The sequence below is a fragment of the Perca fluviatilis genome, chromosome 9, assembly GCF_010015445.1.
Source record: "Perca fluviatilis chromosome 9, GENO_Pfluv_1.0, whole genome shotgun sequence".
In the NCBI taxonomy this organism is placed as follows: domain Eukaryota; kingdom Metazoa; phylum Chordata; class Actinopteri; order Perciformes; family Percidae; genus Perca; species Perca fluviatilis.
Genome location: NC_053120.1, coordinates 25,799,495 through 25,826,895, shown reverse-complemented (window position 1 = coordinate 25,826,895; position 27,401 = coordinate 25,799,495). Strand labels below are relative to the sequence as shown.

Here is a 27,401-nt window from a genome sequence, read left to right as displayed (position 1 = left end):
ATATTTGGCGGTCCAATCAGTGAACAGAGGGAGTGGCTGAGAACGATGACGTTGAGGACGTGCGCTAGAAAGATGCAAGCGAAGCCATTCAGTCCACTGTGGGTTCGGGAAAAGTTAGATTTTCCAGCTCGCTCCGTTAGTGGTAAAGGAGTTGGCTAAGGCTAACGCTAGCAATGCTAATGCTAAATATAGTTGTCGGTCTCCCCTCTTGTTGCACATGCGCATGACATACGTCACGACCAAACGTTAGCGATTGGTTATGGCAGATCCAGAGTGGCTCTGGGCAGATCCAATAGTTTTAAACTTCAACAGAGTACCCGCCTTCAAGGAAGTTAATGGAGAGTGGTCAGACTCTCTGTACAAATGAAATTTAGGAGAGTCTGGTAGGACCAGGCTACCGGTTTCCCCCACCATCAAAAAACATGTCCTAGGTTCTCCAGTTAGTGCCCTTGATCAAGGCACTGGCTCAGATCTGGAGTTGGTCCCCGGGCGCTGTAAATGGCTGCCCACTGCTCCCTTGAGGGATGGGTTAAATGCAGAGAATGAATTTCGCTACATGTATGTGTATGTGACAATAAAGTACCTTTACCTTTACCTTTGTTTGGCAAACAGTCAGCTGTTACACAAAATCCTGGGCAGTTCAGTGCTTGTGTTTAGTTTTTTACCCTCATAGCGTTTTAAAACTTGTCGCAGCAATAGAGACTGTTTCCTGTTTACTGTACGGGACTCTCACACCGCCTCAAACCGACTGACAAGTCAGATCGGCGGTTACATTATTTGGCCACCGCAGCACAACGTTTTTCGGCTCCCCCCGCAGCCTAAACACACTACCCCACATCCAAAATGAACGGGCAGATCTGCGTTTTTGCTGCACCGCCTGATGGCCGACGCAGACAGAGTGAAGGCACGCTAAAAGAGAGTCTGACAATAAACGCAACAAAATGTGTACATCGGCAGAGCGTTTCAGAGATAGAGAGAAAATGTTGCTTAGCTTTCTGCTAACCGTAGCCAAAGACTAATGACTGTGGCTAATTCAAGGTCATGTTTATAGCTAGATCCTCGAATAACAGTGTGATCTCAAAGGGCTTTACAGGCCCACAAGTTTCCAAAAAACAGGACGGTAATTCAAATAGAATTGCCGCTATATAATAACCTGGAAATCCAGAGTTCTCGCGAGAGCACAATTTGAATTTGCTCAGCGAGTCACTCTGGCATTCAGTAATGATGCTCATTAATTATGTCCTTGTAGCCGAGGTGCACCAATCACATCGGTGTTTCTGATATAGGCGGGCCAGAGGCAAACTAAACAGATGACGACAGCGCTGTGACGTCAAAGTCATTAGTCAACATTGCAAGATGGCTACGGATGAACACCGGTTGTTTGGAACGGCTTTGACCGCTACAATGAACGAGTTAGACTTGGCTTTTTATCTAAAAGAGGAACAGAAGACGGCGCTTGAAGCGTTCCTTTGCAAGAAGGACGTTTTTGCTGTTTTGCCGACCGGATACAGCAAGAGTTTAATCTACCAGTTAGCTCTGCTGGTAGCTAAGAGTATGGGGCTTGGCAAAAACTATTGTTCTGATTGGTCGTAGTGTTATCCAATTGTGTGCAGTGAGATTTTCAAATGCATGCTTGGTGCCACCCCTCGAGTTGGGCCATTTTCATTACTCATTGCCAGACCCTATATCTTTCGGATTTGGGTCTGGATATCCAGGCTAGCTATATAATGGAATAGGTATCACAATCACGATCGGGAAGATTGAAATGAATGACTAGTACTCGCACAGGTTACTGTATGAAGCGCGTGCATGTGCACATGCTTGTCGGGTGGGAGACGTTTAGAGGAGAGGGGAGAGCTACAGGAGGAGGACTGAATTTTCAAATTCTAGCATTTTTTTTTTTTTGCCTTCTCCAGAAAAACTGCCTACCTCAGCTTTGAGTATTTTCACTTTATCTGATCATGATGAGTCAAATCCGTCTCCTGGCTGGAAGTCAGATTTTTCCAAACGTGTGATCTTTCGGTCCGAACTCCTGAAAATAAACACACAAAACAAATCAATTACAGCAATATGTAAGTATCAAGTGGTACAATTGGTATCTATAAAAAAGCAGGGACGGGTTGATGGAGACAATGGAGGGACACTAATGTGTTGTCAGCTGCGATTTGTTCTAGCTGACTTGTCAGCTGCTTGTACATTTGACTAACTTGGCTAAACTGTGTGTGATGCAAAGACGAGGTCACAGAGGGGACAGTAGCTAACACGATCGCTGGAGGTGTATGTCATGCGGGGGGGTTAGCTGGGTATAGCGGTGGGCAGGCAGACTGGATTGTTATCCTGTCAGTGTACAGAGGAGGGTGGAGGCAGCGGAGGGCTCAATGATATGAATAATACCACACAGAAAGTAAACAGCCATTCTTAACGTTCTTAACACCTACGCCAGCTGACTGGCAGACAGAGATGGTGGGAGGGAGGGGGAGAGACAGAATAAAACAGAGAAGTAGATCAGGAGACACTTGCCTAATTTTTTAAGCTCCAAAATTAGCCACAGTGGGATGATGAATTTAGAGTTGCCTGTGTTGTCAAGAGAGTAGGATGGAGGTATTGTTTTGTTCTCTTCTCCTCCCCCTTTTGCTTGCACTTAAACATCTTCATAGATAGACCCACAGGAGCCTGTCTCCTGCATGAACCCTGCTCCTGCTTTAAATTGCACTGTAAAAAATCTTGAAGTCTATAAGAAGGCAGTGGGGATGGCACACTGAAGCTTTTGTCTCAGGCTGCACCACTGTGAAGACTAAAATCAAAACCGAGCCAACGCCATGGGATGCCTGGGGAATGCCACCGCAGGCTCCACACTGAGGTGGAGGCTCTGCAGGATGCTCACCGGGGCTTATATGAGAAAAGCATCCTGGTAGGCCTGTGTGTGTGTGTGTGTGTGTGTGTGTGTGTGTGTGTGTGTGTGTGCGTGTGTCAGGAATGTAGCAACCCTCCCTCTCACTCGTTTTCCCTCTACCTCAAAGTGGCTTAAACTAAAAACGGGTGTTTTAAGAAGTAAGGAGGGATTTTGAGTTTTGCAGTGACTGTATTTCTGTGTGTGTGTGTGTGTGTGTGTGTGTGTGTGTGTGTGTGTGTGTGTGTGTGTGTGCGCGAGTGTTTGCGTGTTTTGCATGTGTGCTTGCGTGCGTGTTTATGTTACATGGAAGGGGGTCTAAGCCTTGCAGAAAATAGGTTGACGTGACCTACATATCCATGTGGCTTCTTATTAGCATACACCCTTATTTCACAGACACACACTTGTACACTGGCACACACACACAGACACACACTGCAGATAACAGTGACTTGTGTCGTAGAGACAGGCAAGAAGAAGGCTATTTACATGATTTGCATTGTGTCCTTTGTTTGCCTTTAACCGTCTCAACACCAGAGCAGATGGCTGGCACACACACACACACACACACACACACACACACACACACACACACACACACACACACACACACAGAGTAGATGGACATCATGAGTGAATGCGTGCGCAACCCTGTGGCCAGCAATTTCCATTTTTAGGATTGCATGACAAACAATTTACATGATGAAGCTCACACTCCAGTGGACGTGATCATGCATGACTGACACTATCAAAACTGATAAATGAATGACACGACAGGGAGTGATAGGTAAATTTGAAGTTAAACCAAAATACTTAGTATATTTAAAATGTAAAAAAATAAATAAATAAATAAAACTGTCCGAGAACACAAAAATGACGATATTGGTCATTTGTTGAATGTCCTAAATCAACCTAAATTTATGTTTATCTGACAAGAACCTCTTGTCTCATATAAATCCCATTTTTATACTACTACATTCTTTTTTTTTTTAGAAAAGTAATTGCTGCCCGGACAGCACTGTGATTGCATAGCGACGACTAGGCAATCACTTTGCGAGTTGCCGGTCGTTTTTTGTCCCGGATTATGTTTGTTTTTGACGTATCACAAATACAGTATGTTTCTAATCAAAGTCTGCGTAGAGAGGAGAGGAGGTCGGGGTGGATGGGTCAACAAACACAGGACTTTCACTCAGGAGACCGCTGTTTGTGTCCCATGTGACATCAAATAAGTCAATGTTGACTTATTTTAACTTACGTACGTAACTGAAGTTACGTAACAAACTTACTCATTTTAGTTAACCCAAACTATGATCTTTTCCTAGACCTAACCAAGTAGTTTTTCTGTGCCTGGCTGTTGGGAACGTAATGTTTCAGGAGACAGGGTTGTCAGCTGGGATAGGCTCTAGCCCCCCCGCCGCAACCCTGTGGAGGATAAGCGGTTACAGATAATTAATGGATGAAAATTTCCAGGAGGCCATGCGAACAATTACTATTGTTTGTTAGAAGGCAAAATAGTGTGTCGTTATAGTGCCGCAGAAACCTGTTCAGGAGATGGCTGGAGTGTTGGATGGACCAGCAAAGGGTGTATCCCGCTTCCCATTGACAGCTAACCTTTACTTTTAACCACGACTGTGATCTTTCCTGATCTTTAGTCCACACAACATTCCGGGATAGGAGAAAAACGTGCTCTGGTTTATTGCCATTTCTTTAAACCAATAACAATCGTCTTGGGCGGCGCTATAGGCGCCGAACGGAGCCACGGTGTTGCTGCTAAACAGCCTCGGGAAGGAACTTGTTTTGGTGGAATATGTGTACGTTCAAAAGTTGTTTTAGTCGTGCAACAGAAAACTCAAATTGGACAGATAGTCTAGCTAGCTGAGGAGCAGTTAACCCTAGTCCTCATAAATCGACCGGAGTTTAAAATTCCAACACAAAGAGGTGAAAGGTGAGGGACATCCGGCCGAAAAGGACTTCCAGCAGAATTTCCGACAGCATCGGAGCAATCCTGGAAGTGGAACATCGTGGATACAGACTATTATTTTGGTTACCATCAAATGATGCTGTCCTGCCAACATGTTCATATTTGGTTGTTTTTTAAAGACAAACTATTTTGTTGTTTAGTTTGGAGAAGCTTTTAATAATTGTGTGAGAAACCCTGTGGCCAACAATTTTCATTTTGAGGGGTTGCATGACAGTTTACATGATGATGTTCACTCTGCAGTGAACATGATCACCACCATAACACAATAGTAACCATGGTAACAGATTCATATATGATATAATTTAAGGCTAAACTAATAACTTACAATATTCATATTTTAAGAGAAAGAAAGGAGAATTGGGGAAAAGAAAAACCTTTAAACATAATAATTGATTGTGGTTTGTGATTCACCAATAATGACGACATCCTCTTGACAGGCTTTATTCATAAACCTTTTTTAACACACAACAGGAGACATTCAGAAATCTCTGAGCTCAGTTTTCTGTTTAACTGTTTCAGAACCCTGAGCAGGAGGAGTTTCTCTCTCCCTTTCTGCTCTCATTCTTGTGCCACTGCTGTGTTCTCTCTCTCTCTCTCTCTCTCTCTCTCTCTCTCTCTCTCTCTCTCTCTCTCTCTCTCTCTCTCTCTCTCTCTCTCATCCCCAGGACAGCTATTAATCAGAGGCAGAAATGATAGATGTTTTGCTCACCAGCAATGCCATCTATTTTGCCTAAGTACAAACAGTAGATGTGCTGTGCATATTTATTTCAACAAATAACACGCGCGCACACACACGCGCGCGCGCACACACACACACACACACACACACACACACACACACACACACACACACACACACACACACACACACACACACACACACACTCTCGTCCTCTGTAAACGGCCCCCGCTACCGTGACGCAGAATCCAGACTTTAAATTTAACAGATTTAGCTCTCTGCATTTATTTTTTTTGTGCCTCTGCTTGTGTTCGATTGTCTGGGTAGTTATTACTGATGATTAAGCAGCACCATTGACACTGCGGTCATTGTTGGCGTACATCTCTTAAAAAGACTTTAACTAGAGGCATTGGTGATTCAGAGGACTGTAACACTTGTTTATTAATAGTGCGCTCCACAAGGCTCAAACCTATTGATATGAATCATTCACTGTCTGAAGAATCATGCAAATGGCCTGATTCTCAGTTTTTCTTTCACAGTGAACTAGGCATTCATCTGACCAATCAACACTTCACTCCACTCACTTAAGCTATTCTTATCGCTTAGGTAAATCAAGCGGAAGCTTGTCAACAAAGCTGCAGTAAAATTGTAGTTTTTAAAGATTTTACTGATAACTTCTGAAGTTGTGGCTCAGAGCCATACTGCAGACCTTTCACCTTGCTATGAACCCCAGCCTCAGATCATCAGGCACGGCCCTTAGAAAGCTTTTATGTGACAGCTTATTATGCCACCAAGACGAACATCTATACGTATAGCTCCACGTCTATATTGAAGGCTGAGGTATGCTTTAAAAGAACCAGTACGTACGTACGTACGACATTTCACTCAACCCCGTCATAAGTGAGAAGTGTTTATAGTTGTTCTGAACGACCCGAAAAACGACCCCTTGTGCAAGCAGCAATTACAACCCATATTTTCCTTTATTGTTAGGCTGCACCATCTAGTGGCCGTAGCAATTATAATGGGAAGTAAGGTGACAAAGTATAAGAGTGACAAACTCTGTGTGACGAGGTAGGTTGGGGTGGTGGATGGGTCAAACAAACACAGGACTTTCACCCTGGACTTTCACCCTGGAGACCAGAGTAGGTGTCCCATTTGAAAATAAAAGTAAATTGAGTCATTTTTACTTTACGGAACTACGTCAGGTCCTTATGATGTGCGTAATTACATCTTGTCCATATGCACGGAAGTGAAGTTATATAACAAATGTTCTGATTTAAACCCAAACATGATCTTTTTCTAAATCTAACCAAGTAGTTTTTGTGCCTTAACCCTAACCAAATAATTTTGCAATTTCACAACGTTGATGACGTGTTAAAAACCGCAACCGTTACGGTTAGGTACGCTCCTATTGGTCGTATTTCCTGCAATCGCAAGGCGTCTTCATTTATAAAATGCTCCAACAGGTCGTATTAGAAACAAGTGACCTATGTGATCGAATGTTTTGGAGGACCAGCCTTTATGGAGAGGGGGAAGACACGATAAATATGGGAATGTTGGACCATCTGACAAGCAGTTCTGTTGAAAACGTAATTTACATGTCACATAGGATCTGATCATTTTCTAAGATACTCCTAAGTAGTGATTTTTAAAGAGCTTGTTCTGCAATCTGAAATGGCAAACCAATATGAAAAATGGTCAAATATCTTCTTTTGCTTCATTTGTTGATTGGCAAACAGCATATAGTATTCCTACCGCTATCTGGTTTAAAGGATAAACCATTATAACAGAGATGGACATACGTAGAGATGTTGGTGTTATTGTTCTTCTCGAACATAAGTGTATCTTGTAGGTCAGCTGGCCATCGCTGTAGCTTTTGCGATGTGTTCAAGTGTAACTTTAAACAGAGGAGGTCATGCAAAGTGTAATGCAGTAATTCATTGTGTTGGACTTGGTATGTCAGGGCACATGGAGGGTTATTTTGATAAATGTTTAATAATGTGACTCCCATTTACTTTGTAACTGGGAATAAAGGCTTGACAAACTAACTGGACTTAAATCACTATGTAGATAATCGCTTTTTTTATTATTTAAAACATTTTTTATCAATTGTAAAAGGTTTTTGTAGGACATTATAAACTCACTGTACATTGTACCAGGGTATCATGCAGTGCTGGGGTTGATGGTGTCACACACTTGCACATCTCAGCACAAACTTTATAGGGGCCTGGTGCGTTTCTTGTCCCATAGTAGTGTAGTGTAATGTTATTGTTCTATAGTAACTGAATCACTTGAGGTGGACGTTGGAGGGGTTTGGATCAGTGTTTGTGTACGTGTGTGTCAGTTTTGCATGACTAATGAGGATTTAGTTGGAACAAAGAGGCGTATCCAAGCCACAGCGTTGGCTATGAGGGAGGCGCAGTTGTAGCTACAAGATAGGTACGCCAATGATTGGCCGAGACAACATAGCCCCCTCCTGAAGAATGTTTCCACCCTGGCTGCCCGCCTCACTGGCTGGCTGGATGACTAGCTGCTTGCCTGGGAATTAATTGAATGGACCACTCCATGTGCAAGAATATGACCATGCTCTGTGTCGAGCAGTGTCAATTTACTGTAGGGGTGGGGGATGAGTGGAGCAGGGGAATAGTAGGATGGAGAAGGATGAAGATGATCTGCTAGTTTATAATAGATTGAAAGTGAAGCATAGGGAATAGTTTACAGTGAGTCAAGGGTTTCTGGTGCGAGATTATTGTCCCACATGCATAATGTAACACCATTAATGGTGCTTTTATTCAGTGTCCCTTAATACCGTATCATTATGGACAGTAGCTCAGTCCGTAGGGAGTTGGGTTGGGAACAGGAGACTTGCCAGTTCCAATCCCCGTACAGACCAAGTACAGAGTGTGGACTGGTAGCTGGAGAGGTGCTAGCTCACCTCCTGGGCACTGCCAAGGTTCCCGTGAGCAAAGCACTGAACCCCCAACTGCTGGGGATGCCTCTGCCATCTCTTGTATGTTTATTTCTGGCCTGTGTGTTCTAACAACAGAGTCAAAAAATTGTAATTTACCTTGCAGGATAACCCCAATAATATATTTAGCACCAACACCAAGCAATATTGAGCCACTGTACATTCAGTGACCAGAAAAATAGAAACATGGTCAGCATCTGAACCTATGAAACACAGGGTGTTTCTAAATTGTTCCTTCAGGCACTGTATGTAAATGTCAATGGACAAAACCTAATAAGATGCAGTTTTGAAAGATGCGGGTGCATAAAATCTGATTTTGACATGCCTTGGAATCATGAATTTGAACTTATAGCACACTATTATTTGTGCCTTTTGTTTTTGTTGCATGTAAGTACAGTAGGTACAAATACTAGCTCTAACCATGATTTGATTAATCAAACACTAGATAAAATGACCAAATTATGTATAAAAATGCCAGTATGCATAAATACGGGCATACTCACTGGAAATAAATAAAAAGACAGTATGTGTACACTATGTTTGCCTGCAGTTGTAAAGTCTAAACTGTATGTCATGTTCTGAAGTGTTTGATTCATGTTTTATCGCGGCACAACTTTAATCATCTTCAGTATATTAACTGCCAAAACAGTTCATTAACAACATTATCACATAGTGTACAGTATATTTTATAGCATTAGTATTTACCACACTGTACATACAAATATAGCCGTGTATTCATTGTACATGTAACATACTAAAGCTATGATGAAAAGCAGCCTAAAGACACCAACTGCCACAGCTGCAGCAGTTTCAGAGCACATTAATAGACACAAGGAGGATGGATTTCTGGACTGGATTTCTGAGTCATGTCTTCATATTTAAACTGGTAGTTAAGCGTTGTGTAAGATGTCATATGGCATCTGATCAAGTTTTGCAACCGTAAACTTTGGTGGAGCATCACATTTAACAAGTCAACAACACCATCTTAGGTTTGTGAGGCTAAATGAGCTCTCCTGCTGTGTCCCCTTGGTAAACAGGCACCTGTGGTCCAAAGTGGCTAATGTTGAGGCAAGTAAGTAACATGTTTAATTGGGTTTTTTGTTAGTTTGTTAGTATATTATGTAATGTAATATTTTTTCTCTACATATAACAACACGAACTCTGACCCCAAAACATTAATTTATTACTTTGTTTTTTACACTATTTCTTACTTCACCAGGCAATCTTCTCCTTCTACATTTTTAACAATTCCGACAAATCATAAACCTTTTCCCCCATACATTTAAAGAGCTACAGACAATTCCCTGTACACCAACAAATACACAGATTGATTTCATCGTCATATCCGATCTAAGGTCGGCAATTATGTTTAATTCTAAGACAAAATCCTTTTGTGACTTACTCACTCATGAACTCATTTACATGACTGAAAATCATGCTTCTTAAAGATCAGTCATGCACCATAGACCCAAAGAAAAAACTGGACGTCTTGGCAAAGCTTGAAATAATCCAACAGTATGGAGAGTATCGATAATGAGGACACAAACCTCAACTAGACTCCGGAGCCCTGCCCAATATGCCAGGATTTGTCCAAGTAGATAAATCAGAAATAATTGCCCAGTTCCCCTACATTTACTGGCTATACTGAATCGAGATGAGGGGCCACAACACAATACAATCAGACATCAGTCACTTCTCAGCCTTCACGGGTCAGTGGCTGAAACAATAGGGAACATAGGGTAATTGTTTACCATATTTTTGGACAAAGACAGTGTTTTTCAATTTATTTTTGTCCAAATCAAGATCTCAATTTGGTCAACTGAGGGGCAGAGACAAAATGTAGCAGTTCATTTTACTTGCCAGGTTTTCTTTCTCGGCTAATCCTCGCAGCCACTTTATACATTTGGCTGTCAAACTCTTCATGTGTAATAGTGACATGTACAAAAGTTTGGAAACCCCTAGGATCTCGGTCCGCATCAATAACATGATGTCAGTCATTGGTTGCAAACAAGACACTGGTAGCAGACACAGTGTGCCTGTTAAAACTCTACAGCTTTTCAAGCTGTCAAAAAATTCAAAATGTCACAAAAGTTACAGAAATGTCTCTCAGAAACTAAACCAGAATAAACTAGTTTAAGTGGCAGTTGCATAACAGAAATATTTACTTTGGGAAATACATATGGGCGTGTCTGTGCCTGTAATATAAACTACACTATCTATGCAGAATAGAAACATTGTTTATTTCAATGTCACGCGGCAGTGTTAGGTCAACAATGGCTGACCGAGGGGAACTATAAACAGAGAGAAGACGGGAGGAGAGGAGCAGGACAAATGGTGTATGGAGGGCTGAAATGGAGTGAATCACCTTTTACAGGGTCCTGCCTCAGCGCTCCTGGGTGATTGAACAGATCAGCCGGGTTCAGCCTGACAGAGTGAAAGAGACAGAAAGAGAGTGGAAGATAGGAAGAGAGAGATTTATCAGTTTATAGGGATGGAATCCTCCGACTGTATGTTACCAAAGTAGTAAATCATAGTGTGTGAACACCTGCAGGGTAAAAGGTTGGGTTTACCCACACTGCCAAGGTGACGGTAAAGCATTAGGTTAATCTGTGTTCAGAGCACAAAAACAAAATATGCCAAAGTCTGGGTCATTTGTAAATTGGTAAAATATGAGATTTGCTACTGCATTGACTTGCCAAAAAAAAAAAAAAAGTCTTTACAAATAGAAAGCCATGATGAAAAGATAATATATCAAAGTGTAATTCTAGTTGTGTGACATTTTCTACACATGACCTGTCTCAATTCAAAAAGCTTTTGTGGTATCCTCTAGGTAGGGAAAGTTAAAGGAACACGCCGACTTATTGGGAATTTAGCTTATTCCCTGTAACCCCCAGAGTAAGACAAGGTACATACCCTTCTCATCTCCGTGCGTGCTGTAAAGCTGTCTGACGGCTCCAGCGGCATCAGCCCATCACAGAACAGGCAGGCGAATGGTTCCAGTAATCCTACTGCTCCGAATAAGTGACAAAATAACTCCAACATGTTCCTATTTACATGTTGTGATTTGTAGAGTCACAGTGTGTACAAAAAACAACGTAACATGAGACACAGCCATCTTCTAACCGTAAACAAACCGGGAACTATATTCTCAGGTGGAAGAATATAGTACTTGGGTGGAATGATATGCTCGCAGCAAGCCTGTCTGAGAATATAGTTCCCAGTTTGTTTACAGATAGAAGATGGCTATGTCTCATGTTACGTTGTTTTTTGTACACGCTATGACTTTACAAATCACAGCATGTAAAAAATCCTTTTCCTTTTAAACATATTGTCATTTCAGTATTCATAGGCTAGTTGCAACCAGTTACCTGCAGGATCTGTGCTGGGCTAAGCTAATGCTGGAGCCGTCGAGATACTTATGCACGTGACCAGAATAACAAGAAGTCGCCTGTCTTCTAGTTTTCTCAACTCTCAAAGAATTGTAGGCTATGTCATCACCCCTCACTTTCTCACTCCGCATTTACTGTCTGCCTCTCGACTGTGTAATAATAACAACAACAACGTATAACCTTATTTTTGTGTACGTTCTTCTAGCAGTTGATGTGACGCAGTAGCCAGGTCATAAAAGCTTTTCAAATGTGCTCTCCTCATGCAGAATCAGGGGCGTCTGTGGGGGAAAAAATGGAAAATGTTTGTTTCTGACCTCAACAACAACAACAACAACAACAACAACAACAACAACAACAACAACAACAAAAGAATGATGTATTTAGCATGAACAGTGATAACCACCATGAATGAACAAAGGCCCTTTTCAGACCTAATAGCTTGTATCTAGTCATTTATCTTTATCGCGTCCAGATCCATTTCAGATGGCCTGCAGAGTGCATCTCAAATGTGTCTCCAGTGACCAATTCTGATGAGACTTTTGCTTCTCTGTTCACATGTGATTTTATCTGTGGGGACACTGAATGCTGCGAAACTGAAGAAAAAAAATATCAGATCAGATAAGAGGACTGCAGTGGCTATTTGGTATTTCCAATTTGATTTTATAATGTTTTCTGAATTATGCATAGGCAAATCAACTGTTTGGAAGCGTTGTCATTTATATGCCCACAAAGCTGAATATGTATGTCCTTCAGTTCAACTGTGGATGCACATTCACACTGCATAACAAAATGGTTGTGTAAAACAGTTTACTTACCAGGGAGTCAACACTGTATTACAACAGAGCCTGTGAGTCATTAAAAATACAAGTGATCAGACAGGTTTCAAACAAGCCCAGTTTAGCTTTATAGACTGAACGTTAAAACTATTATACAAGTTTTCTATTGCTAATGGCTATTACAATTCGGGAGACCTCCCTGATTCAAGCCAGTTAGCATGGATTTTGGTGATTTGCAGGTCAAAAGACAACATTGGTCATTATAATAGAATGCTTGGCTTTACCTTTGTTTCCTTGTTTAAAAAAAAAGTGGTTGTAAAAAATTTTATTTTCGTGTTTCCTTTGGATGCATTCCCGCCAATATTTTGTCTACTTGTGATCAGTGAACTCAAGAAGAAATAGGGCCAGTTACAGAGACTCAAACTTCAATAAAATAAAGAAAAAGAAGGAAACGGACATCAAAGCAGGCAAACTGTAATGGAAAGTTCAACAGGCACCACAATTACCACAGATTGCACTTCAACAATATTGCATTAAATTAAATGATACTGGCAGAGGTTGCCTCCCTAAAATATTGTAGGTATTATGCACACCATACAGATTTTTACTCTTGTTGCCTTGAAGGGGGTTTCCCCCATAGATTCAAACACATCTACATGCTCCACTGACTTACTGCTTTGTTTACTTCAGGATTTTCTTGAGTTGACTGTACCAAGTCTGTTATAAGCTTTAAATGAATATTGTATTAGCTAAATCTCTTTTAGTTATTAGCTTTTATAAAATTATAAAAGCTAGTTTTCCTAGTTTTCATCATAGGGATTGATATATTTCAGCCCTACTGACTTTCAATAAGGCAATAAAATGTATTCATGCAATAAATAGATTTATAGTTTTGGAACATTTGGGAGAATGTGCACATACTAAATCAGTTATGTTTTTCAATGAGATGGCCCAGTAATACTGAACATCATCCACATCCACGCGGAGAGCATTATTATTTTTGTGTCATGAAACTCTGCCATTGCCTACCATTAAAACAGTTTTCTCCACTTCCTGTTTTCCTCTTTAAACTATTTTATTGGCAAGTTGATGAAGGTACTCAACCTGTCCCTCTCCTATTCATGCATGCTCATGGCTCAGTGTACATTGACACAGACACACACAGTTTGTGACTAACCCTTAAATATAGGCCTGTCAGTTTTTCATGAATAACACTGAAGTCATTCTCATCAGATGTGCACTGAAGTTAACATAAATTTGCTACTTGTCCAACCTGTTCTTCATGGCACCAATGTGGGTGTCACTGTCTATGTTTTAAAAGAAAAAAGAAAACCAAACTTTCTTTTCTTTCCTACTATTCTGCAAAGATGCAACATGTTTACAGTCATACAGCAGCTCTGCATGCTATGTTCATAATGACAATGCGAACATGCTGATGTTGAACAGGTATAACATCTACAATGTTCACCATTTTAGTTTGACATGTTAAGCATGTTAACATTAGCTAATTAGCACTAAATAAAAAGTGCAGCTGAGATTGATGGTAAAATAGTTTTGCAGGTATTTTGTCATAAACCAAAGTATTGTATAAATACACATTTTGGCCTGACGATGGCCCAAGTGGAAAATTCATGGGATCACCAAAGTCACCAGGATTCATCCTCTGGGCACCATGAATTTCATAGAAATCCAACCCGAGCTGAACATTTGTGTAATACTCACGTACATGACACATGTTGAAAAGCAATTATTAAACTATACATTTTAAACATCTGCAATTTTGAGCCTAAATTAGCAATAGCAACCTGTCTTGCTTTTGGAAATATGAAGAAATGAAAGAAATTAGCTCCTTTCTGTGTTTCCTTATAAATGATTGTAAGAATAAGACCATAATGATCGCTCCTCATTGACATTTTCTACCAGATCCTGTGAAAGATTTCTAGTTTTAAATAATTCAGCCTCATCTTTAGATGGATTCATAACAGAGCAACTTATTTTTGATTGGGTTAAAATGATTTCTGAAATTGAAACGGTAATCTGTTACAGTTGTCGTTAATGAGAATGGTTGGGGAATATGTGATACTGAGTAATAGACATAGCCATATGCCATTGTTCCAGCAGCTTTTTTGAACTTTAGCATGAGTTGTAGCAGCTAAGATGAACTATTGCTACCTCTGGCGACTCGTTAGTGCTAAGATAATTACTGGTGCTTTGGTGGAGGGGTTAGGATGTGAGGGGAGGAGCTAGGCTAATGAGGGATTAGACAGAGGTTGTTACCCTGTTTCCTTTTGATGGGATTACTGCGCTGAGGGCTATGCTGGATGGCTTTTAATGATGGTCGTTCTAGTGTCACTGGAAACAACATCAACTAAAAAAGTGGCCCTGGGCACGAGAGGCGAGGAGAGAAAAGAAAGGAAAGGAAAGGAGAGGAAAGGAGATGTGGAGTGTCACTATGAGGTTTAGTTAATTAACCCCTATCCTGCACCGCGGCTGCTCTCTGCTATCACCTCGCTCTGGAAGACACTCAGAGCATTAAAGGGATGTTTCATAGAAACACTGCTAACATTTCACACTGCTACATATCCAGAGCTGGTGTAAAATGCTGATTGCTCCCTGCCATTAAAGTGTGAAAAATAAATGAGTAGAAAGGTATACATGTTGTGAGATATATTTGAGATCATTGGGAGTTATCCTGGTAGTTCAATTGTCATTGATATGCATACCATCTTATAATTTCAGCTCTGGTGATTCTCAGAACAGGATGAGTCACACCTACCCGACTTCACTCTCTATTATTCCTCTTTGTCAGAGCTGGCTTGTGAGAACTTGAGACTGAATTAATCTATTAATTTTCCAGCCTGGTCTCACAGAATTCCGTGAAATGAGCACGAACTGTTAACAGCGCATTATGTGGTGGTGGCACGGAATGTGTGAAAATTCCGTGTGGCCACCACAGAAAACAATGCCAAAGTAAAGTCAGTTAGAAGATGACGTAACATTAAGAGCGACTACAGTAGCGAGTGGCCTAGTATTAAAGCCCGAAAATCTGCGTAAGGTTGGTTGGGGTGGTGGATGGGTCAAACACAGGACTTTCACCCAGGAGACCAGGGATCGTGTCCCACGTGTTACATTTCCTAAACCAAACTGTCGCTTTCTTGTTTTCCCAAAATCAACCGTTCCATTCTTCTTTTCCTAAACTCAACCGTCCCGTTGTTGTCCCGTGTCCCATTATTGTTTTCATAAACCCAACCGTCCCGTTGTCCCACCACAACCTTTTCCTTAACTTAAGGGGCTGTGTTCATTTCACGGAATTGTTCCGTGGGCCCATCACAGAATTTTTGCAGATTCCGTGAAACTGCCACAGATTTTGAGTTAAGGGCCCGTGTTCATTTCACGGAATTCTGTGAGATCAGTTGGATTTTCTCTCTTTGGAAAACATAATATTTACTTATAGTATATTGTTTGCACCCCTTACTCAAAATTGACCGTGGTTCACCGTCTTCAACAACAAATACAAACAAAACACTCCACTAATCAATACTATCTATGCTCAGGCTGTTCTCATGAACCATTCGTACAGCTACGAAAAGTAATGCACTGTAATTCGTATGTATTCCACATATTGATTGCTTTATGCAGCACATTGACAGCTGCTGGATAAAGCGTGATTTATGGTTCTGCAGAGGCTCCACGCAGAGCTTTCGCCGTAGCCTACGTAAGTGGCCTGAAGTTTATACTTGTGCGTTTGTGTGTGTGTCGATCTCTTTAAGAGAATAGCAGGGCTGGCCTGTGTGCGCGTGGAGAGTGCGTGGTAGAGCAAGTGAGAGAGTGATGGGGTTTCTGAAACGGTGACAGGTACCCAGCTCACAGAAGTGTTGTAGTCGAGTCCAAGTCAAGTTTTGAGTCTCCAGTGTTCCAGTCTGAGTCCAAGTCCGAGTCACCATTACCTGAGTTTGAGTCAGTCAGGTCACAAGTCCAGAGGATAGTGACTAGAGTTGGACTTGAGTCCAACTTCAGGACTCAAGTACTCCCTCACTGCCTATTACATATAAAAGTAGTCAGAAACTTCATCCAACTTCCAAGTCCTATTTCATGAATGCTCAAGTTCGATTTCATAAATCCTCGAGTCCAAGTCATTGGTGTGCGAGTCCAAGTCAAATCATGAGTCCAAAGAATAGTGACTCGAGTCAGACTCAAGTCTGAGTCCAGGACTCGATTACTCTATCACTGGTTCACAGTAACCTTTTCTTGGCTAAATTTAACCATAAAGACCGCTAAACTTACCGGTCATCACGTAATTTAGGGTTTAGTTTTCGTACAATATCATGCAAACCCTTTCATGAGAATGTGTTGCTAGGTTAACAGTGGATCAAATAACAAAGTAAAAAAAAAACATCACTGGTAGTGACAAACCCACAGAGAATTATCACCTGACTCCTTATAATGAAAACTGTATTGCCAAGCTGCAAACGGCAGACAGTTATGTTGCGTGATTACTGCAGGATGTGTAAATGGACAATTGTTTGCTAACACTTTCCTTAACTTAAATAAAATGATAAAGTCCTGAAGTCACCTCCAGGTGAGCCCCTGTTACACTAGCTTATGTAGCTGAACAGTGTCTGAGCATTTCAGAAAAATTAGGTGTTTCTGCCTGGACTTTATTATCCATACTCCAAATTAAATTAATATGTTACAGCACTTCATTTTAGAAGATGAAACCTTCAAGATCCAAACAAAGTTAAACAATATTAATTAATTAGCATACAAAAGAAACTACAGTTACATCATTGGATCTCCATCTGTCCTGCTGTTATTATAAACATGTCTGGTGAGATGAAGCCTCTCAACTTGCACATGGACTGCTGTATTTAGTCGAGCTGGTGTTGTTTGATCATATATAGGGCAATTTCAAAAATATGTCTCAGTTTATAACTGTATTCTGGTCAGGATGGAAAATGCTTCCCATTTACCTCTGAAGAAATAGGAACTGGTCAATTGTTTTGGAAAACCTGACAGGGTTCTCTCTTCTTCTCCTTTTTAACATATACTGTACATTTTCGCCAGTGGCTCCTGCATGAACAGTGTGTAGCTGTATGTAAGCATGTGCGATCTATAGTAACGAATCTAGCATAGCTAGACTACACTTATTAAGACAGTGCGAGCCCCACAAATAGGAATATTGACAATTTCGTAGTGGGCTGGACCCTTCGTGGAGCCGGTTTGTTTGACACCCCTGATCTAGGCCTCATGTGAAATGCTGGGACGCTAGGAACAGAAATATATATATATATATACATATATATACATATACATATACATATATATATATATATATATATATATATATATACATATATATACATATACATATACATATATATATATATATATATATTTTTTTTTTTTCTAATTTACCATGCCTGCAGTATGTAGATATATGGAGTGAACAACATGACCAATTTCACAAGGAAGGATCTTTTTTTGTAATTTGCGTTATGACATTACTATGACATTAGATTTTTCTTAGTTTTGGAACAGGATCCGGGAGTTACGAATTTACTTCGTCTCTCTATTGTGTTTTCAGCTTGTTCCATAGCCCCCCAAGTGGCCATAACAACAATTAATGCAGCTTTAAAAAATGTGTTTCAGAAAGGCATGTAGAGCAAACGCAAAATCAATGAAATGTTGAGAAAAACAAACATCTAGCTAGCACATATACCACCACAGCACATTATGGAGGTATTCCCTCTTAGAGCTGGTTACACACTGCAGATCTATTCTGAATATGCACTCAACATACAGCCATGAGCATAAAAGGATGTGTGTGTGGTCGGATTAATGTGATGCCATAGCAACCAAGTAAGGCTCCTCCTGGTCAGGGCCCAAAGGAAAGAGATGAGAAAGCTGCTTGAGTCCCTGCGTCCAATCTGACTCAACAACATGACGAACATCGCTATTCAATATTTGTATTATGATGCTGCCTGAAGCTTTGTATGTAAACCGGTCTCTCTCTCTCTCTCTCTCTCTCTCGTGTCAGTGACAGACTCGTCCAGGGAGTAAATTTGTCCACTTTGTTTTGTTTTGGGGGGCTTTAATTTTGCTGCTGTTGGAAAATTACCCATAATTGCAGCCTGCAAATGCTTATCCCCCTCTTTCTCCTCTCCAGCTACTCTCTAGTGCACACACACCCCACACACACACACACACACACACACACACACACACACACACACACACACACACACCTAAATGATAAACCCATATTTTCTCACTGCCACACTTGGACACATTGCCACATTGAGACACGTACACGTTTTCATGGACACACATGCACACGTCCACCCCGAGGTTGATAATAAGACTAGGGGAAACATGATTTATGTTTCATAGTGCAATCTAATTGATTTGATTAATCATAGTCTTACTTGCCTAATTAAATTACCACAACAGATTACAGAATATTTGGCCATATGCCCGGCAGCCATGCTGTTAGAACCTTGCGTTAGATTATGGGTTTCTGAAAAGCTGTGATCAATGAATGTTATGGCCAATAAATCATTCCGGATCCCTTCCTGAAGCAGAGTTTGTGCTTTACAAAACATAAACATTAGAATTCCCCAATACATTTGTCCCAGTAGTAAACTGTAGGAATATGCCATGATGCAATACTTTTTTGTGCACATGTTCTCAATTGTGACATCCCACAGATACTCCTGATAATATGTAGGCCTAATTCATATACACTGCATTTTGCATACATACATACATACATACATACATACACCGTATGGTTTTATTCCTGATTTTATCTCTCATTCCCTCATACTAACCCAGCGGGAATAAGAGTTGGTTGGTTTAGTTAGTTGGTCTGGTTCTGGAATTACAAATGAAATTTGAGTGGAGCAGTTTGTACTGTAGTATTATTTTTGGAATATTTATGTCATGTTGGACTCTAAACTTATATAGTCTCACTAATTTGTTAGATTGATGTCCCTTCTGCAGATTGGATCCAGACTTCCACAACTTTGAATAGATTTAAGAATGTTAAGAAATAAACAAACATTGTTTAGAAGTACAGTACAGGCCAAAAGTTTGGACACACCTTCTCATTCAATGCGTTTCCTTTATTTTCATGACTATTTACATTGTAGATTCTCACTGAAGGCATCAAAACTATGAATGAACACATATGGAATTATGTACTTAACAAAAAAGTGTGAAATAACTGAAAACATGTCTTATATTTTAGATTCCTCAAAGTAGCCACTCTTTGCTCTGATTACTGCTTTGCACACTCTTGGCATTCTCTTGATGAGCTTCAAGAGGTAGTCACCTGAAATGGTTTTCCAACAGTCTTGAAGGAGTTCCCAGAGATGCTTAGCATTTGTTGGCCCTTTTGCCTTCACTCTGCGGTCCAGCTCACCCCAAACCATCTCGATTGGGTTCAGGTCCGGTGACTGTGGAGGCCAGGTCATCTGGCGCAGCACTCCATCACTCTCCTTCTTGGTCAAATAGCCCTTACACAGCCTGGAGGTGTGTTTGGGGTCATTGTCCTGTTGAAAAATAAATGATGGTCCAACTAAAAGCAAACCGGATGGGATAGCATGTCGCTGCAGGATGCTGGTTCAGTATGCCTTCAATTTTGAATAAATCCCCAACAGTGTCACCAGCAAAGCACCCCCACACCATCACACCTCCTCCTCCATGCTTCACGGTGGGAACCAGACATGTAGAATCCATCCGTTCACCTTTTCTGCGTCGCACAAAGACACGGCGGTTGGAACCAAAGATCTCAAATTTGGACTCATCAGACCAAAGCACAGATTTCCACTGGTCTAATGTCCATTCCTTGTGTTTCTTGGCCCAAACAAATCTCTTCTGCTTGTTGCTTCTCCTTAGCAGTGGTTTCCTAGCAGCTACTTGACCATGAAGGCCTGATTCGCGCAGTCTCCTCTTAACAGTTGTTCTAGAGATGTGTCTGCTGCTAGAACTCTGTGTGGCATTCATCAGAGGCCTGTACTACAAAGCAAGATCAACATGCCCTGGATCTCTTTCAGTTATCCGGCTTCACCTAACCTAACAACCGCGGTCCTGCATAAGCTGTATCACGACGCTGGTTATCAACTAGTTAAGTCAACTCAGGGTTTCCCAATCCAGCGGCGCGCGTTCACATAAAAGAGGCGGTGTTTGCACAGCACAACCAATTGCAAACATCTACCAGAGCCGCATATTTTAAACAAGAAGAGCAAACTATAATTCTACATAAATATGAAGAACACAAACACATTTTACAGGCAAAATGCTTATCCTATCAATATCACTTCCAGTGGTGTAGTCTACGTGATAGTAAGCTCCAGGATTTCTATATAGGCTAACCACTTAAAAATGCCCAATGACACGTAACAACATAGGCTACTTTCCATTATATTTTTGATACATTTTGAATTGTCATCCGTGCTTTTTTCTTAACATCTATAGGCTGAATAAAGGTATTTTTTACCGTAAATTGGTGCATTAAAGTGTATCGGAATGCAGGCAATGAAGTCGTTGAACTTCTCTGGGGGAGGACACCCAGGCCCCCCCACTATGATATGCCCCCCTTCTCCCCCAAAGGCAAATTCTGGCCAATATACAGTACAGTACACCCATTATAATATCCTACATTAGACTACACTGGTCACTTCCCCATCAGTCAGGCACAAGATCTGACCATAATTACACTTTTGCTTAATTAGACCGGTTGATCTCTAATCTCCAACTTAACCTGCTCCCGACCAGGTTAGGCGTTCAGCATGAGTTACCACGGAGATTGAACCCGATAACAAGTGATCCACCTTCGTGATACAGAAAATCCTGGGTTGAACCTGAAGTTAGCTCGCTAACGCCAAATCCTGCTTCGTAGTACAGGCCTCTAGTCTCTAATCTGAGCTGCTGTTAACTTGCGATTTCTGAGGCTGGTGACTCTGATGAACTTATCCTCAGCAGCAGAGGTGACTCTTGGTCTTCCTTTCCTGGGGCGGTCCTCATGTGAGCCAGTTTCGTTGTAGCGCTTGATGGTTTTTGCGACTGCACTTGGGGACACATTCAAAGTTTTCGCAATTTTCCGGACTGACTGACCTTCATTTGTTAAAGTAATGATGGCCACTCGTTTCTCTTTACTTAGCTGATTGGTTCTTGCCATAATATGAATTCTAACAGTTGCCCAATAGGGCTGTCGGCTGTGTATCAACCTGACTTCTGCACAACACAACTGATGGTCCCAACCCCATTAATAAGGGCAAAAATTCCACTAATTAACCCTGACAAGGCACACCTGTGAAGTGAAAACCATTTCAGGTGACTACCTCATGAAGCTCATTGAGAGAACACCAAGGGTTTGCAGCGCTATCAAAAAAGCAAAGGGTGGCTACTTTGAGGAATCTAAAATATAAGACATGTTTTCAGTTATTTCACACTTTTTTGTTAAGTACATAATTCCATATGTGTTCATTCATAGTTTTGATGCCTTCAGTGAGAATCTACAATGTAAATAGTCATGAAAATAAAGAAAACGCATTGAATGAGAAGGTGTGTCCAAACTTTTGGCCTGTACTGTATATTAAGAAAAGAACTAGCCTACTTATATTTCAACAAAATGTCAGATCATAATTTTGGAACGGTTTTCCCAGAAGTAATGTGGGAAAAACAAAGTAAAGAATACTCCAGTATTTTGTGTTGTATTGACATAAAGCTGGGTGACTTGCGGGAGACAGATAGCTTTTTTGTAATCTCTAAATTCTAAAACCAAGCTGAGATAACCCTGATAACATCCCTATGTCATCATCACGGTTATTTTCTCAGACATAAAGGTCCCATGGCATAAAAATGTCACTTTATGAGTTTTTTAACATTAATATGCATTCCCCCAGCCTGCCTATGGTCCCCCAGTGGCTAGAAAGGGCGATAGGTGTAAACCGAGCCCTGGGTATCCTGCTCTGCCTTTGAGAAATTGAAAGCTCAGATGGGCCGATCTGGAATCTTCTCCTTATGAGGTCATAAGGAGCAAGGTTACCTCCCCTTTCTCTGCAAGGTTACCTCCCCTTTCTCTGCTTTGCCCGCCCAGAGAATTTGGCCCACCCATGAGACAGAGACATCATGGCTTTCAAATGAGCAAAGTGGCAGTTGGTCAAGGCCACACCCCCACCCTCCACCTTGCCCCCCCCCCCCTTCTCTCCTCCTCCATAGCTACAGACACAGAAATCGCACATACTAATGACTGGCTCTAATGGCTGTAATTCTGCACCAAGGCTGAATTTCGGGAAAGAGACTTCAGATACAGTATTAGGGGACCACTAAGGCCTATATAAAAGCATCCAAAGAGCACCATGTCATGGGACCTTTAACAAAACTCCCTCCAGAGCCACAGAAAACATTGTATGACTAGAATTGGTGGAGTGTCCCTTTAAGCTTTATTTGCAATGTTAAAACTGGTCCTTCTCAGATCAATACCCATGTGAAGGAAATCTTTGCTAAAAACATTTATTGTTACCAAATTTGTGTGGGCAGTTTTGAAACAGAACAAATGAGTCAAAACTTAAGAGAATAAAAACAGCGAAGATCATGTGTAGGATGACTGTAAACCCACAACTCTGTATTACATGTACAATTTCTTTTCACATGCCACCACAATGCTATCCTCAATCAATCATCATCAACCATCAATCTCACTGTCTTTTTTATGGTTGCTGGAAGTCATCTATATATTGACTTGGCTATAGATGCTGTTATGAAATGTCTTTTTGCCGCGTTGAGACGGCGGGCTGTGAGTTGGTGACTAAGATGGCCGTAGCACAGAAAATGGAAAATAAATTCTAGGTGAGGGAAAAAAACAGAAAAGGAAAATACAAGAAGCACGGGACTTGTGAAGTTTAGAGGTACAGCGGGACCTTATAAAGTGGGCGAAAGAGTGTGAAGATAGAGCACATAAAGAGAGGGGGGGATAGGGAAGATTGGAAAAGAGAGGGAAGCCAAATAAGAGGACATTTTGGTCTGTAGAAAGTGGAGAGATGAGATGGAGATGGTGCAGGAAGGAAAGAGAGAGGACAAGAAAATGCAGAAAAGAGAAAAAGAGTGAGACAGAAAGGGAAAGAGAAAGGAATAGAGGGAGAGAGTAAAGAGGTCATGGAGTGGTTATGAAACCAACTCTGACCTAATCTGGCGTGTTCATGATTCTGTGTTTTCCTTCTTTTTTTCCAGACACTGAGATGCAGGCTGGAATTAGACTGGGCGGTGGCTTAGGATGAGCTCAAAGAGAGATGGGAGCATATCGCACTGTCCATTTTACTTGGAGATACAGCTATATACGGTGTGAGTGTGTGGCAGTGGGTGGAGATAGGGAGGTCAGGGTGGGTCACAAACAGCTTCAATCAGATGCACCCAGCAGCACCTAAATCACTGAAGCCCTGTAATCATTAATCAGGGTGTTTCCATGTAAATGTGTCCAGATGTGAAAGGGATGCCATGGAGGGAAATCTACCCTTTTTCCTTTTTTTAGAGAGTAAATCAAAATTAAAATTAAATCCACTTTTCTGAGTTGGTAAATTATACGTACAGTCACTTTAGGGACTGTTAATTAATTTAAGGGGCTACCGGTAGCCTGGTTGACACCAGACCCTTCTCAGTTGTAACTGAGAGTGGGTCTGGGAAAGGTTAATTGACAGTTCATTTCCAAAGGGGCGTCACCAACGGACGCCGCTCTAATGCCTCTGGGCGCATTGGATAGTCCAACCAATCAAACCAACGATCCGGGTGACGCTGCACTTCGGTAGCTGTCATGTTAAATGTAAACAAAAAGCTGCTCGCCGTCGCTGCGCTATCATCGTCGCGTAAATCCTGCCTCAACGGTTGGGATTGGTGCCTCGATTTTGGGGACCTTGGAAATGGGCTTGAATGGGCTCTTCGCCAGACTGATTTGCAGAGCAAATCTCAAATTTGCTGGAAGTTCATCAGGGTTTACCCAGGCTAGGCTACCGGAGGAGTTTTGGGATCTTTAGACAAAATAGACTTGACTATGACCCTCCAAAATGATTGGGAAAAGAGGCATGAGCCTCCCCAACAATGTATTGATGCCTTATGTACTGGCTGGCGCTTGGCAAAGATGTACAGATAGCCACTTTTTTTTTAAATTATGACATACATGACTTAACCTCTCATCTTACACATCACACTCCAACAAGATGGTGGCCATTTCAGTAGATTTACTCACTATAAGTCAAAAATGAACTGCAGTTTTATTATAGTTGGGGGGTCACCCAACTTTTGTGTTTATGAAAACAGCAGTGGCTTGTTTGGTGCATATTTTTCCATGTAGCTCTCAGTCTCGGCCCCCCATCACTAGCAGATGGGTCTGACCCAACAAAAATTGCACCATCCCCCACCCCCATGATCCACCACACCTGATCACAGGTAGGTCTATTGTGAACAACGAGCTATTTAAGCTCTTGTGAATGCGCACAGATTTACAAAATGGATCACAATGAGCTAAGGATGGAAATACTTTTTTTTTTGACTCCTAAAAAGACTCCTGAGTGAAGCCGTCCTGGAGAAATCGAAAAACTTCCGAATTGACGCCATGCTTGCTGATGAGACCAACCGTGTGAGCCAAGACCTCTCCCCTGGTCTGAGCAGCGACAGCCCAGCAGGCAGCCCATTATCCAGCCGCTGCGCGGACACCCAGTCTCCACGGGCCGCACAACTTCAAGGAATAAGGCCGGCTACACACTGGCTGCGTGGCGAGAGCGTGTCAGCTGCGTGGCGTGTCCGTTTTTATGTTAGTGTTTTATGTTAACAGGTTAGAGCTTGCACACTGCCTGCGTGACACGCATGTCTCAGGCTCGTCTCGAGGCGCATCGAAAACGCGTGCATTCTAGAAATAGAACCGACGCCTATTTTTCACGCGATACGCAAGCGTGTTGGAAGCGTTTCCAGGCAAAATAGAATACGAAAAGATGTTTATATGTCATTTTGACACAAATCCATTTAATAAATGACATTTCCATGTTTGAAAGGTTTTGACATAAATGCAGATCTAAATGCAATTAAAAAAAAATAATTTCAATAATTATCGATTTTCAAATATTGCACCTGTCAATTAGAACGAAATATTCTGTAGCCTATTTTGCCGTCAATACTGCAGACGTTTGTCTTCCTCGTGCTGATACTCCAGCCATGCTTCACACTGAATTATAGATTCCAGCTGACCCATTGCCACACTTGGGTAGTGAGAAGTGCAGCTTTTCTGCTGCAGCGTTGTTGCATATGGATTGTACAAGAGAGTCAATGATCTTATTCTCATCGTAACTAAACCACAGACAATGTGACACTAATACTTATTCAATATGCTAATCTTTGAATCCAACCTAAACACGTGTGAGTATGAACTACTCTTTCTCAAAGCTACCAGAAAGATGATGGGGGAAAAAATGCTGATCTGTGATGTTATAGAGATCTTAGGAGTTTGTCCACTGATAATTTAATGATATCCTGTGACATTTACTGTGAATTCATCCCATTACAGAGTCAGCTTGCAGATTTCTTTGTAATTATTGGGTACACTAAATACAGTACGTATGTTAATTGTGTCCGCTTGGTATGTATGCACATACATGAGGAACAGAGAGTTCCAGAGAAGGCTGCAGAGATCAGCAGAGATAAGAAACCCAAAATGAGAGAAGAACTCTAAAATAACGTCTTCTTTGAATCATCTTTGTCACAAACAAAACTGTTCACAAACAAACAATGGTAGTTCTGCTGTTCAACCTAAAGGAAGTCATTACATCATTATCGCTATATTTGGATGGTAATAACTCATTGTTGGTTTTGGTCCTTTGGGGAATTTGATTATAATAAAAACTAGTATCACTAGCATCACTTTAACCTTAAAACAGTATAAATTCAAATTATTAAGTTCACAATTATTTGCCTAGCATGTTTTCATAAAATGAATTAGTTTGAGCGTTTCCACGCAAATTGTGTTGATCTCATCATAGCAGTTCAAGTTTTGGATGATATAAATGAGTCACATGTCCAGAAAATCACCCTGGCATGACACAGCGTTTAGTCACAGTTGGCCAAGTCACAGGTGATGAACCAGCTCCAGGACGTTTTTCTTATTAACATCACAGACTGCCTTGTTTTTAGTGCCAATTGACTTATACTTGATTTGCAATAAAGGAGAATAACTCTTTTTCTTTTTTTTTTTTTTTACTTAAACACCTTAAGGTGTAGACACATTTAGCCGACGGCTGACCGTTGACAGAAAACCCTGTCAATATGATCAGTCGCGTCCTCGAGGTCCAAAAAAGTGCCACAGAACAGACCAAAAAGACGAGAGGAGACGAGACATAATACATCTCTATAACAGCAGGCGGCGCTAATCTGTATTGTTGCCCAAGAAATGAAAACCGGCAGCTGATTGGACGAAACGCGTCTGTCTTCATTTCAGATCAACAAAGGTCAGTTTAAAAGATTTTCATCAGATTTTGAGAGACTCTAGTCACCTCATTCCGCTCGTCATTTCCGGGTGAGTCCCGAGTGCCCTGCCGCCGACCGAACATGTCAGGTCGGCCAAAATGAACGGCGACAGCCCCCCAGACAGACGACGGCACGGGACACACTGAACAGATTTGAGTCACTGACCTCGCCAGACTGTCCCACGGCCGATAATCGGCCTGGTGTGTC

General features: G+C 41.4%; 1 long non-coding RNA gene across 1 annotated transcript in view; it reads right to left on the bottom strand.

Moving 5' to 3' along the window:
- LOC120565749 overlaps positions 1–27,401 on the bottom strand; it is a 51,417-nt gene that overhangs the window by 10,852 nt on the left and 13,164 nt on the right. Inside the window, exons 2-4 of the long non-coding RNA XR_005640280.1 lie at positions 12,088–12,185; positions 10,884–10,942; positions 1,930–2,032 (exon numbers count right to left, since the gene is read on the bottom strand). This is a non-coding gene — a long non-coding RNA (uncharacterized LOC120565749). The remainder of the gene's footprint in view (positions 1–1,929; positions 2,033–10,883; positions 10,943–12,087; positions 12,186–27,401) is intronic.